Below are 12,591 nucleotides of genomic sequence, written 5' to 3'. Positions count from 1 at the left end.
CTCCCTCCCTCCCTCCCCCTCGCTCTCTCTCCCTCCCTCCCCCTCCCTACCTCCCTCCCCCTCGCTCTATCTCCCTCCCTCCCCCTCTCTCCCTCCTCCCCCTCGCTCTCTCTCCCCCCCCCCCCCCCTCCCTCCCTCCTTCCATGTACACTGGCTGAACGGACTCTATGCGACACGAAGAACGCACTGGTTCTCAGATTCACAGGCTGTGTGTGTTTGTGTGTGTGTGTGTGTGTGTGTGTGTGTGTGTGTGTGTGTGTGTGTGTGTTGGCGGTGCTGTCATTCCTTTTATTTCCTCCTCTCGGTTCTACTTCCACAACCTCGCGGTTGCGGTCACTCCATCAATCTCTCCCTCCCTCAGGCTCTCCCCCGCTGCCCTCTCCGGATTACTTCCTTCTCTCTCTCTTTCAGCCCCCCCCTCCTCTGTTCCTCCACTCCCTCTCCCCCTCTCCCTCCCTCCTCCTCCCTCCTCCTCTCGTATTAATGAGTGGTAGAGAGGGCGGAGCAGAGTGGCTACGCAAGTGTGAGGACCTCCAAGGTTTTGTGCTCTTTCTTTTTTTCTCCTCTCCACTTCAATTTGAGAATCCACTTTAGATTAAATTAGACTGTCTCTACCTCCGTCCCCCCCTCCCTCCCTCCTTCTCTCCCTCCCTCCCTCCTTCTCTCCCTCCCTCCCTCTCTGACAGCTGAAAGGCAGAGAACTACCTGAGGTCCCACAGCACTCAGGGTTGGTGGAGGGTTCGAAGCGCACGCACGCACGCACGCACGCACGCACGCACGCACGCACACACCATTAGTGAGGTGAGACATTAAAAGCTCAGTACTACTTCTCCCTGCCGATTCAGGTCAGCAGTGATTCAGCAGCTGAGGCATCATCGGGGAAACAACACACACACAAACATATTTCATCAGCGTCCGTAGCCCAGATGGACGGCCTATGCTGACTGCTGCGGAGGGCTGTTCCAACAGGCCCAGACCGGCTGGGTCAACTAAGGCAAAAAACTAACTCTCTCGCCGACAGGATCTGAAAAAATGAGAGGCTGACGAGAAGACAGGAACAAGAGACTGTGTGTGTGTGTGTGTGTGTGTGTGTGTGTGTGTGTGTGTGTGTGTGTGTGTGTGTGTGTGTGTGCGTGCGTGTGTGTGCGTGTGTGTGTGTGTGCGTGCGTGTGCCTTCTGTGTACACAGTGTGTCTGGACACGCGGTCCGTCACTCAGGGGAGCAAACGTACACGACACCTGGGCTTGACGAATGCCCGGACACCGACCGCAGCGGTCCCAGACTCGCCTCACCTCATTCATCTTCTGTCCCTCCTCCTCCTCCTCCTCCTCCTCTCTCCTCCACTCACCACTGGTCATGTCATTGCCTCGTCGACACTGTCGGGGTGGGTGGGGGTGTTTCTATTATCAGGTGCATTGATCTTCATTCACTGATGAACGACGGCGAAGAGGAGGAGCCGGAGTGAGGATGGGGAGCGAGGGGCGGCGCGACGGTCAGAGCATCGATCAATACTCCGCAGCGCCACCCGCCGATCGATGAGCCCCGACAGCCGATCAATCAATAGGCTCTATAACTAGCCGCGTTACGGGGGGAAAAAACGGCAGCAGGTTGACCAATGGGATCGATGGGAGTAGAAAAACAGACTGTCGGCGTTAAAAGAAGTCTGTACAAATGAATGAAGGGATGCCGACGTTAACACACACATGCACACGCACACTCCTGAGAGAGTGTAGGCCTGGAATGAATAGAAAGATTTTGTTTGTGTATTGGAGGGTGTGAGTGTTTGTGTTTGTGTGCGTGCATGTGTGCGTGTGTGTGTGTGCGTGTGTGTGTGTGTGTGTGTAGTCCCCTCGCACCCCTCTCGCGTGCTGCTGTTCAGATGGAGGTATTGACCCCTCGTCTCAGATCCACAGGAGACAGGAGCTCAGAGGAGCCAGGTGGTGCGTAGCCTGACTGGATCTCATCAGCACCGCAACACTACAGAGACCAGAGCTGGCTTCTCCACACACACACACACACACACACACACACACACGCACGCACACACACACACACACACACATACACACTACACACCAACAACCATGAAGAATGAAAAACAAAAACAAGGCTGTACCTAGAGACCGGGGATGCCAGAATCACTAACAAATCGACACTTTCGATTCCAGTCACTCACAATCACCCAGCTCAAACACACACACACACACACACTCACACACACACAGACACTCGCACACACACACACACACACACAAGTCCATGGGCAATCAACATCATTAATTATCGAGTCAGTATGATGAATAAATAATGAATCAGGGGTTCAGACGTGGCTGTGGCGAGTCAGTAATTAATGAAATCAAAGAGCTGCTGCCTGTCCTAATGAGAGATTAAGCTCTCTTCAATCACTAGTTCCTACAAGCCCCAGCCCCTACACACACACACACACACACACACACACACACTCGTCAACCTACAGGGATATGCCGAGTGTCTGCATGTCATTTGTACTTGTCACCGCCACAAATCCTCGTTGACTATCTCCCTCGTTGACTATCTCCTCCGTCTCCCCCTGCCCCTCCCTGCATATTGTTTGTATATCGGTGGGTAGATAATGGAACCGTATTAATCCCGTAAAGCCTACTGTAGTTTGAAATGGCAAATTTTCTTCTTTATGCAAATTATGTGGGGGTGAGGGGTGGGACGGGGTTCCTGTCGGCTGGTTGGAGATTTAATTATAAGGCCTAATTAGCTCCACCCCCCGCCTGCAATAACCCCCCTGCTGGAGGCTGTTCTAGTAGCTGGAAACTGGGAGAGTGTTAGTATCTGGAGACCGGTATAGTGTCTGGAAACTGGGAGAGTGTTGTAGTATTTGGACACTGGGAGAGTGTTAATAGTATCTGGACACTGGGAGAGTGTTAATAGTATCTGAACACTGGGAGAGTGTTAATAGTATCTGGACACTGGGAGAGTTTTAATAGTATCTGAACACTGGGAGAGTGTTAATAGTATCTGGACACTGGGAGAGTGTTAATAGTATCTGAACACTGGGAGAGTGTTAATAGTATCTGGACACTGGGAGAGTTTTAATAGTATCTGAACACTGGGAGAGTGTTAATAGTATCTGGACACTGGGCAGCCTGGTCTCACTTGGCAGACTTCAGAATTCAACGTTTGTCCATTGCCTCCAAACGTCATTTCTAGACAGCATCATACAGTTATAAACGTCGGCAGACGATGTGAGATAGGCCTACGTTCTTGATTGGTTGTTCTCATAGTTTTGTGGTTGGTTGTTCACATTGGAACACGTGATAGAAGAGGGGTATAAATTTGCAAGCGCTTTTGAGGGTTGGTTGGGTGGGTCAAACAACTTTGGTGAGACAACACCAAACAAGTGCAATACTAGCTGGCGAAACTAGCAAACAAAAACAACGTTTTACAAGCAACTACTGTAGCAAACAACACTACTACAGTAGCTAGCCCATTCTTACTGTCATTATTATTAGCTAGCATTAGCTACTGTTCTTATAGCTACTGTTGGCATTAGCTAGCTAGCGTTAGCTAGCTCGTATTCTAACGCTAGCTACACAAGCACCATCCACATCAACACAGGGGATAGACGTGGACACAGGGATCAGGCTAATTTACAAAACTGGACCCAGGAGTGAGCTACTCGGACGGTGCTTAGTGGGCGCACTCCGCATATCGCAATACCAACTGCGCGGGCACGCACGCCTCCAGGGGTATTGCGGGGTATTGAATTGGGGTATTGAATTCCTCAATGCTCGCTGCCCGAGCGCCTCCATGCACGTTATTTGTATGATGCCGTCTAGAAATTACGTTTGGAGGCGATGGACAACGTAGAATTCTGAAGTCTGCCAAGTGAGACCAGATTGCACCGGGAGAGTGTTAATAGTATCTGGACACTGGGACAGTGTCACAGCGGTTGGAAACCTGCAGTGCTGTACATGACTAGAGACCCAGTGGAGACTTGCTGGTGACCAGAAGTGGTCAGCGTTGACCTGAGGTCAGAAGGGCCGACAGACAGGAGGCAGACAGAGCTACAGCAGGTGACGCTGCGGGATACTTCAGGCCTGGGCTGTACGCTGTTGGGCTGAGGGGCTGACAGCACCTTCCACCCCAGAGACACACGCGATCTGTCACTTTCACACACTCCCACGTCAATGCCTGGCATACAACACCACCCCCCCCCCCCCCCCACACACACACACACACAGGTTTCCTGAGGGAGGAGATTCTCTACTGTGTTGGGAAACGTGTGGTAAGTACTACAGATGGCCCCTCCGGATAATTCTAGCCTTCAACATGACAGGACGGGCTTTCCTGGTGGCTTTCAGAGTTTCTTGAAGAGCCGGCACATGAGACAAGAGAGACTAAAATATCATTCTGCGTGTCATCACGACAGTTGTAGTAAAATGACTTTTTTGTACGTGACAGTGAGTCATCGCTGGTGTTCGGCGTGACGCTCCCCTACCGTTTACATCATAGCCGTCAGATCACGTACCATGTGAAAACCCTTTGCCACCCACCCACCCGTGTGTGTGTGTGTGTGTGTACATTCCTACACCATGTAACACCCACAGCATTCTCCCTCTAGGGATTCACTTCCTGTGAAGGTCACGGTAGGTCATATCCAGGCAGCCTCTGAGGTCAAAGTTCCCTGCTTGGCTTTCTGCCCGCCGAGGGGTTAAAGGTCAGAGAGGCATGCCCTCCAAAGCCCTCCTGGACACCAATCGACAAACCACTACCCGGGGGTCAAAGTTCACACCCCCAGGGGTCTCTGCCTATCGAGTGGATGGCTGCATCGACGCGGCTGGAATCGCGGGGACCAATCAGAAGAGCCAATACTAATGCAGGAAGCTTTGATAAATATGCAGCTCATTTCTCTTGGTAGCACACAGAGAAGTACTCCTCCTCAGATCTCTCCATCACACAGCTAGATGATGGATGGATGGATGGATGGATGGATGGATGGATGGATGGATGGATGGATGGATGGTTGGATGGATGGATGGATGATGGATGGATGGATGGATGGATGGATGGATGGATGGATGGATGGATGGATGATGGATGGATGGATGGATGGATGGATGGATGGATGGATGGATGGATGGATGGATGATGGATGGATGGATGGATGGATGGATGGATGGATGGATGGATGGATGGATGGATGGATGGATGGATGGATGGATGGATGGATGGATGGATGGATGGATGCTTGGATGGATGGAAGGATGGATGGATGGATGGATGGATGGATGGATGGAACAGTTGGAATAAGGTCATTATGTGGTAGCTTACCTGGCCAGACTAGCCCTATGTGGATATAAGAGGGTCTGGCTGGGGTCTTATGTTAGCTAGCTACGTTCATAGACGAGTGGCCCAGCTGTGCTGTGCTGTGACTACAGTTGGCGTCTGTGTATCTGCCTGTGGTGCGTACAGCGGTCAGCCATCCGGTTGTGCCAATGTGAATGTGAGTGGGAACGCCAAAATGGTCCTTGCAAGCCAAACACCTCCCCTGTGGAGAGGGAGAGCAATGGGCGGCGAGCGGATCCAGGGAGAGGGGTCAGGCTGCGTCAGAGGGGGGTGAAAGGATGGAGGCGGTGGTCAGCGGGGGGTGAGAGAGAGGTGAAGGAGGGAGGTGTGGAGGATGTGTGTTTGTGTGTGTTTAGCAGGGGACTTGATACCAATCACAGGAATGTGGGACTCCCATCTGCGATCGGCCAATCAGAGGCCGGTAGTTCCAAACACCATGGCAATACCATCAACCAACGTCACAAACAATCGCTCTTCAAGATAAGTTCTGGCATGTTCTATCTCTGGGGTCGATTTTCCCCCTTAAAGTCAGTAACCAGATATGGAAATATCTGTGAAAAACACATTTATATACAACAGTAATGCATAAGAATACAACAAACCCATGGAGAAAAAAAATATGACCTACTATGTTTCAGTTTAGTCCAACATGGGGTTCAGTGTGAGTGTCAGAGAGATAGACTGATACAGAGAGAGAGAGAGAGAGAGAGAGAGAGAGAGAGAGAGATAGAAAGGAAAGGGTAGATGAGAAAGCGAGGAGGAGACCAAGGCTCATCTCCATACACTGTACAGCCGAAAGCAGGCAGATTTAAATTTAAGGCCGCGCTCTTGAGAGAGGGAGACAAACAAGGCAATTTCACACAAATGCCAAACATGCGCATGATTGAGGGTGGATTAAAATGCAAATGCAACAGTTCCAATTTTCCAAATTCCAGTTGGCAGACAAGAGGACATCTGCGTTGTCGTAAAGCAGGTGTACGTGTGTATGTGTGTCGGTTTGACATGGAAGGGAACCAGAAGGTAGGGCAGGTGTTGCAGTCTAGACACAGATGAGGCTCAGGAGCATCAACATCAGACACCGACCGCAGCGGAGGTGGAGCTTTTGTCGGAATCAAATGGGGAACGAGAGCTTGGAACTCGGTTGGGTCTCTGACTGTGATGAGAGGGAAGTGAGGGTGGCGGGGCATGCTGGGAGGCCGCGTGAAGCGGGATGAGATCTACCCGGTGGGCGGGATGAGAACGACGAGTCATGTTCAAATGAGCGGAGGAATAATTCCGTCTCATAAAGCTTTTTCTCTGTAGCTAAGAGCGAGGAGGAGGGGGAGAGAGGGAGAGAGAGAGGGAGAGACTAACACTGCTGTCTTCTGGTACGTAAGTGGTGGGCTGACCAACAGGGCTTAATTTTTCATCAGCTTCTAATCTCAGGGGCTGGTCAGCTAAGAGCAAGCCTTCCTATGTTCTCCCGCTGTGTGCGTGTGTGTGTTTGTGTGTGTGTGTGTGTGTGTGTGTGTGTGTGTGTGTGTGTGTGTGTGTGTGTGTGTGTGTGTGTGTGTGTGTGTGTGTGTGCGTGTATGCCGTTAGGCAGATAATGTTCTGAGCATACTCCTACATCTCGCCTGGCAGCAGAGACAGACGTCTCTGAGTTATGCAACAGAGAGTGTGAGAAAGATGGAGAGAGAGAGAGAGAGAGAGAGAGAGAGAGAGAGAGAGAGAGAGAGAGAGATACAGAGAGAGAGGCTGTGTCTCAAACGGCTAAAATGCTGCATATTCAGCCAGCATTTGGAGGCAGGAAGGCATAAAGTCATGTCCCAATCGAAATATGCTGCCTGCTGAGGTGCCTCTGACTGGGCAGATTTTGAAGGCAGCACAGATGTATCCTTCGTTGGTAAAGATATCCCACAATCCCGTGCGCCCGCTCCACTGCTCCAACCAAAAGAGCTATTTTGTCTCCATGACGGTTAATATGTAACTTTATGAAGCTTGAATATGTTTTCAGGCGAGAAAGTAACCATGTAGATTCCCAAAATGTAGCCAGTTTATCAAAATAACACGTTTATATATCTGATCTGGCATTTGTTTTCCACTTCTGGAGGCTAACGTTAGCTAGCTACGTTAGTTACGTAGATACCTGCAGGGTTTGACAGAAATGCATAAACAAATAGCTAAACAAGTTGTTAAATGATTTGGGGACCAATATCTTTATCTAGCTATGTAGCTAAACTACATAGCTAAAGTAACTAGCTTACTATATTGTTGCATTAGCTTACTATATTGTTGTATTAGTAACTGTTAAAAGAATAGGATACAAAAAACTAATTCTGAAGCTCGGACGATTCGAGACTGGATAGATACAGGTACAGGTAAGTCAAATACTAGGCTAACGTATCAGACAAGCTTTTATTTGGGAACTCGTTAGCTAGCCAGCATAACAAGTTTGTTGGCTTTTTGTTTTTACAACTGATAAGGTCATATGTTACACAGCAAACACTTTTTCCAGAATGATGTTTTAGTGATGATTGGCCGACAGGTATTTAGCGACATGACATCATGACGTAGCATTGACGTTACGCATTGCTTCCTTGGAAGTCGTTCCTTGGAAGCCGTTTGGGACACAGCCAGAGAGAGAGAGAAAGAGAGAAAGAGAGTGAGAGAGAGAGAGAGAGAGAGAGAGAGAGGAGAGAGAGAGAGAGAGAGAGGGAGGGAGGGAGAGAGAGAGAGTTAATATATTCAGTATCAACTTTTAATCTGCTTTTCAGAGCTTGTGGCTATTTATCCTTTCCCATGGTAGGACTGGTGCTAGAAAGAGAGAGAGTGAGAGAGAGAGAGAGAGAGAGAGAGAGAGAGAGAAAGGGAGCGAGAGAGAGGGCTGATGATGAATGGATTGAGCTGGTGCTGGTCGTCTGAGTCATGTCCCTCCTCCAAAGTCCCATCAGACCATGCCGGCACACTAATCTCACACACACACACACACACACACACACACACACACACACACACACACAGGCTGGAGAGAAGGCTGCTGCATCAGAAAAACTGAGACTGTTCTCGGCTCCCGGCCCGTGGGCAGAGGAACAGAATTTCATACATGCCAAATTACACGCTAAAACACACATCAAATTCTTTTTTTCACTTTATATTCATTATATGCTAAAACAAAGGCATGTGTCACCCCTGTCTCCCTCACACGTACACACGCACACACACACACACACACACAACCCCCCCCCCCACCACACACACACACACATACAATGCATGAGTGCAATACAGCTCCCTCCCCTAGCTAGCGAATGGTTTCTGTAAAGAGCTCTTCAGTGTTTTAGTTGGATTCTCCTTGGGTTGACCTTCACAGATAGATCCCATTAGTAGACCCTGAAACAGAGACAGGTAATTCACTATTAACAACCTGGGACAATCTGTCCCACACACACACACACACACACACACACACACACACACACACATACTGATAGACAGGCATGCAGGGAGTGTGTGTAGGGGGTGGGGGTAGCCCTGAGTGTCTCCTCTGTGTAGAAGAGGAGGAGGAGGTGTGTAGAGGAGGAAGAGGGTGAGGTGTGTAGAGGAGGAGGAAGAGGAGGTGTGTATAGGAGGAGGAGGAGGAGGTGTGTATAGGAGGAGGAGGAGGAGGAGGAGGTGGTGTGTAGAGGAGGAGGAGGAGGTGTGTATATGAGGAGGAGGAGGTGGTGTGTATAGAGGAGGAGGAGGAGGTGTGTATAGGAGGAGGAGGAGGAGGAGGTGGTGTGTATAGAGGAGGAGGAGGAGGTGTGTATAGGAGGAGGAGGAGGAGGAGGTGGTGTGTATAGGAGGAGGAGGAGGTGTGTAGAGGAGGAGGAGGAGGAGGAGGAGGTGTGTATAGGAGGAGGAGGAGGAGGAGGAGGAGGTGGTGTGTAGAGGAGGAGGAGGAGGTGTGTATATGAGGAGGAGGAGGTGGTGTGTATAGAGGAGGAGGAGGAGGAGGTGTGTATAGGAGGAGGAGGAGGTGGTGTGTAGAGGAGGAGGAGGAGGTGTGTAGAGGAGGAGGAGGAGGAGGAGGTGTGTATAGGAGGAAGAGGTGGTGTGGAGGAGGAGGCGGAGGTTTGTATAGGAGGAGGAGGTGTGTAGAGGAGGAGGAGGAGGAGGTGGTGGTGTGTAGAGGAGGAGGAGGAGGTGTGTATAGGAGGAGGAGGAGGAGGAGGTGTGTATAGGAGGAAGAGGTGGTGTGGAGGAGGAGGCGGAGGTTTGTATAGGAGGAGGAGGTTGTGTGTAGAGGAGGAGGAGGAGGAGGAGGTGGTGGTGTGTAGAGGAGGAGGAGGAGGAGGTGGTGTGTATAGGAGGAGGATGTGTGTATAGGAGGAGGTGTGTATAGGAGGAGGAGGTTGTGTGTAGAGGAGGAGGAGGAGGTGTGTATAGGAGGAGGAGGAGGAGGAGGAGGGTGAGGTGTGTAGAGGAGGAGGAGGAGGGAGAGGAGGTGTGTATAGAAGGAGGAGGAGGAGGGTGAGGTGTGTAGAGGAGGAGGAGGAGGGAGAGGAGGTGTGTATAGAAGGAGGAGGAGGAGGGTGAGGTGTGTAGAGGAGGAGGAGGAGGGAGAGGAGGTGTGTATAGAAGGAGGAGGAGGAGGGTGAGGTGTGTATAGGAGGAGGAGGAGGGAGAGGAGGTGCAGTGTGTACTGCAGCTGGTGTCCAGAGGGCGGGAGGCGAGGGAAGCTGGTAATTCCTGTGTTGGCCGTGTCAGTGGAGCCAGGCCATCTTACTGTCCGTTACATCACTGGCCATGTCCTCGCTGTACCCCGCACACACACACACACACACACACACATGCACACACACACACACGCCTACTATAACCGATTAGTGTCTTTGTCAGTCTTATAGCATAGTTCTTTACATACACTAGTTCTTCATATTGCAGATATAGCCTAAGATCAACCTAATGATGGGATGCCCAGACTATGAATGGCAGTAGGCAGCCCAGTGGTTAGAGCACGGTCAGTTGCTGATTCGCGACTGGGCCAAGTCCATCAATCATTGCCTACTTGTCTGCCCTTGAGCAAGGCACTAGCTCATGACTGTAAGTCACTTTGGATAAAAGCGTCTGCTGCAGTAAATGACTAGGATGTAATGTAATGAGGAAACGAACGCCACGGCCACATCCCTCTATCATAACCTCTATGAACCCATTCAAATCCACTCATCCATGTAAGACAGACAAAGCACTGCACAACACAAACACACGGTGATGGACACACACACGCAGACACAAACACACACGGTGATGGACACACACACGCAGACACAAACACACACGGTGATGGACACACACACGCAGACACAAACACAGCAAACACCAGCGCAAACACAACCACCAAGACAAACACAGTGAGCAAACACATTAGATATAGGGGAAAGTCAATAATTACACATGCGCACGAACACACGCACACGCACACACACACACACACACACACACACACACACACACACACACACACACACACACACACACACCTATTCCAGCCCAAGGCGTCACATTAGTGGTTTCAATCTCTGCTTACTCATTCATGCTAGGAGTGTAACAGCCTTGGATACTGAGTGTTTTCAGCTGCGGGCTGAGGTGCTAAGGGAGGAGGAGGAGGAGGAGAAGGAGGAGGAGGAGGAGGAGGAGGAGGAATGGTTTAATGACTCCTGAAATGAAGCCAGAGAGAGAAGAAGTCCAAAATTTGAAATTCAACACACAGTTATTCATCAGTATTACCATTACAAAGTGGTGGATATGTGGGTCTAATTAATCGATGAATCCTTCATGACGGTCAAAGTAGATTTTTTATAATTAATCGATTTTGATTAATTTGATGTTGTCTTTTTTATTTCCATTCAAATAAACATCCTTAAAAAAATATATTGAACTGAACTAATGTTGTTTATCATCCGTTCTGTAGCGCTATATTGATTGGAATGGGGGCTAAATTACAGCGTCAAAATCAATGGAATTGTGTTCTTTACTTTTTTCATACAAATAAACACTTCTTTTAAAACATTCAAATTGGAATCATTTTCACCGTCTCCTGTTTCCACCACAAGCATTCACCACTGGGGTTTGCTTGCCACTGAAAATAATACATTTGTTTCTTCTTGGCATCTCTTAGTAGAAACGTTGGATATTGAAAAACCTAAGGGTTGCGTCTTTAGCCACCCAGAATGTTCTGGAGACGTCTGTCGTGGCGCCGAGCCCTGAGCATGCCACGCCACCAGACCACCCTCCGCTGCTCTGATTGCAATCAGGACAAGAGGAAGCTATGAGGAAAACAAAACAACTTGACATAGTTGACATATTTATATACACAAGCCGGTAACACGCACACACACACTCACACACACACACAGGTCTCTCTCTAGCTGACTGCGTAGGAGTGTGTCATTGCTCTCTGACCCTCCCCTCAGACAGGTCAGGTCCCGCCCAGACTGACACACACTGGAGGACCTTCTGTAACCGTCACCTCTGTCGTCCCTCACTCCATCTTTTCAACAATCCCGTATCTCTCCCTCTACCTCTCTCCCTTGCCCCTCTCCCTCCATCCTCTCATCTTTCTCTCTCATCTCCCTCCATCCTCTCCTCTTCTGAACAACTGATCAGAGCAGGGCCCACGCTGGCAGGTTAAACTGCCTCAGCACTCCGGCCATTACAGCTCCTCCCCCAGACCGCCCCATCCCCGGCTAACACCCCACTCACCGAGAGCAGCCGAGTCTGGGGGAGGCCATCCGGACATACCGGACCCCCGCCCCCCAGACCCCCCGGCTGAGACCTCTTCACCGAGAGCAGCCGAGTCTGGGGGAGGCCCTCCGGACATACCGGACCCCCCGGCTGAGACCCCTTCACCGAGAGCAGCCGTGTCCGTGGGAGGCCATCTCCTCAAACAGACAGGGCCCCAGGGGTCCAGGGGGGAGGGATGGAGGAGCCCGGAAGGGGGGGGGGGGGGTTGGGGGTCAGGAAGTCATAAAAGTGATCGAGCCGGAGCCAATGAGATTTATGTATTTATTCATCGTCAAAGAAACCATGCATTAAAAGGTCAGGCAATTTTCCAGGTCGCTGACCAAACCTACACACACCAAGGAGAGGAGGAGAGCAGGACAACGTTACCGCTGTCACGGTGATGGTGAGGGCATTGAGGGAGCCAGAATGTTTACCGCACACACCTGTGTGTGTGTGTAAATGAGCGCGTGTGCGTGATCGTGCTTGGACGTGTGTGCGTGCCAG

The sequence above is a fragment of the Borostomias antarcticus genome (genome assembly GCF_949987555.1).
Source record: "Borostomias antarcticus genome assembly, chromosome: 21".
Taxonomy (NCBI): domain Eukaryota; kingdom Metazoa; phylum Chordata; class Actinopteri; order Stomiiformes; family Stomiidae; genus Borostomias; species Borostomias antarcticus.
The sequence above is the reverse complement of the archived record's forward strand: the minus strand, read 5'-3'. Positions refer to the sequence as shown.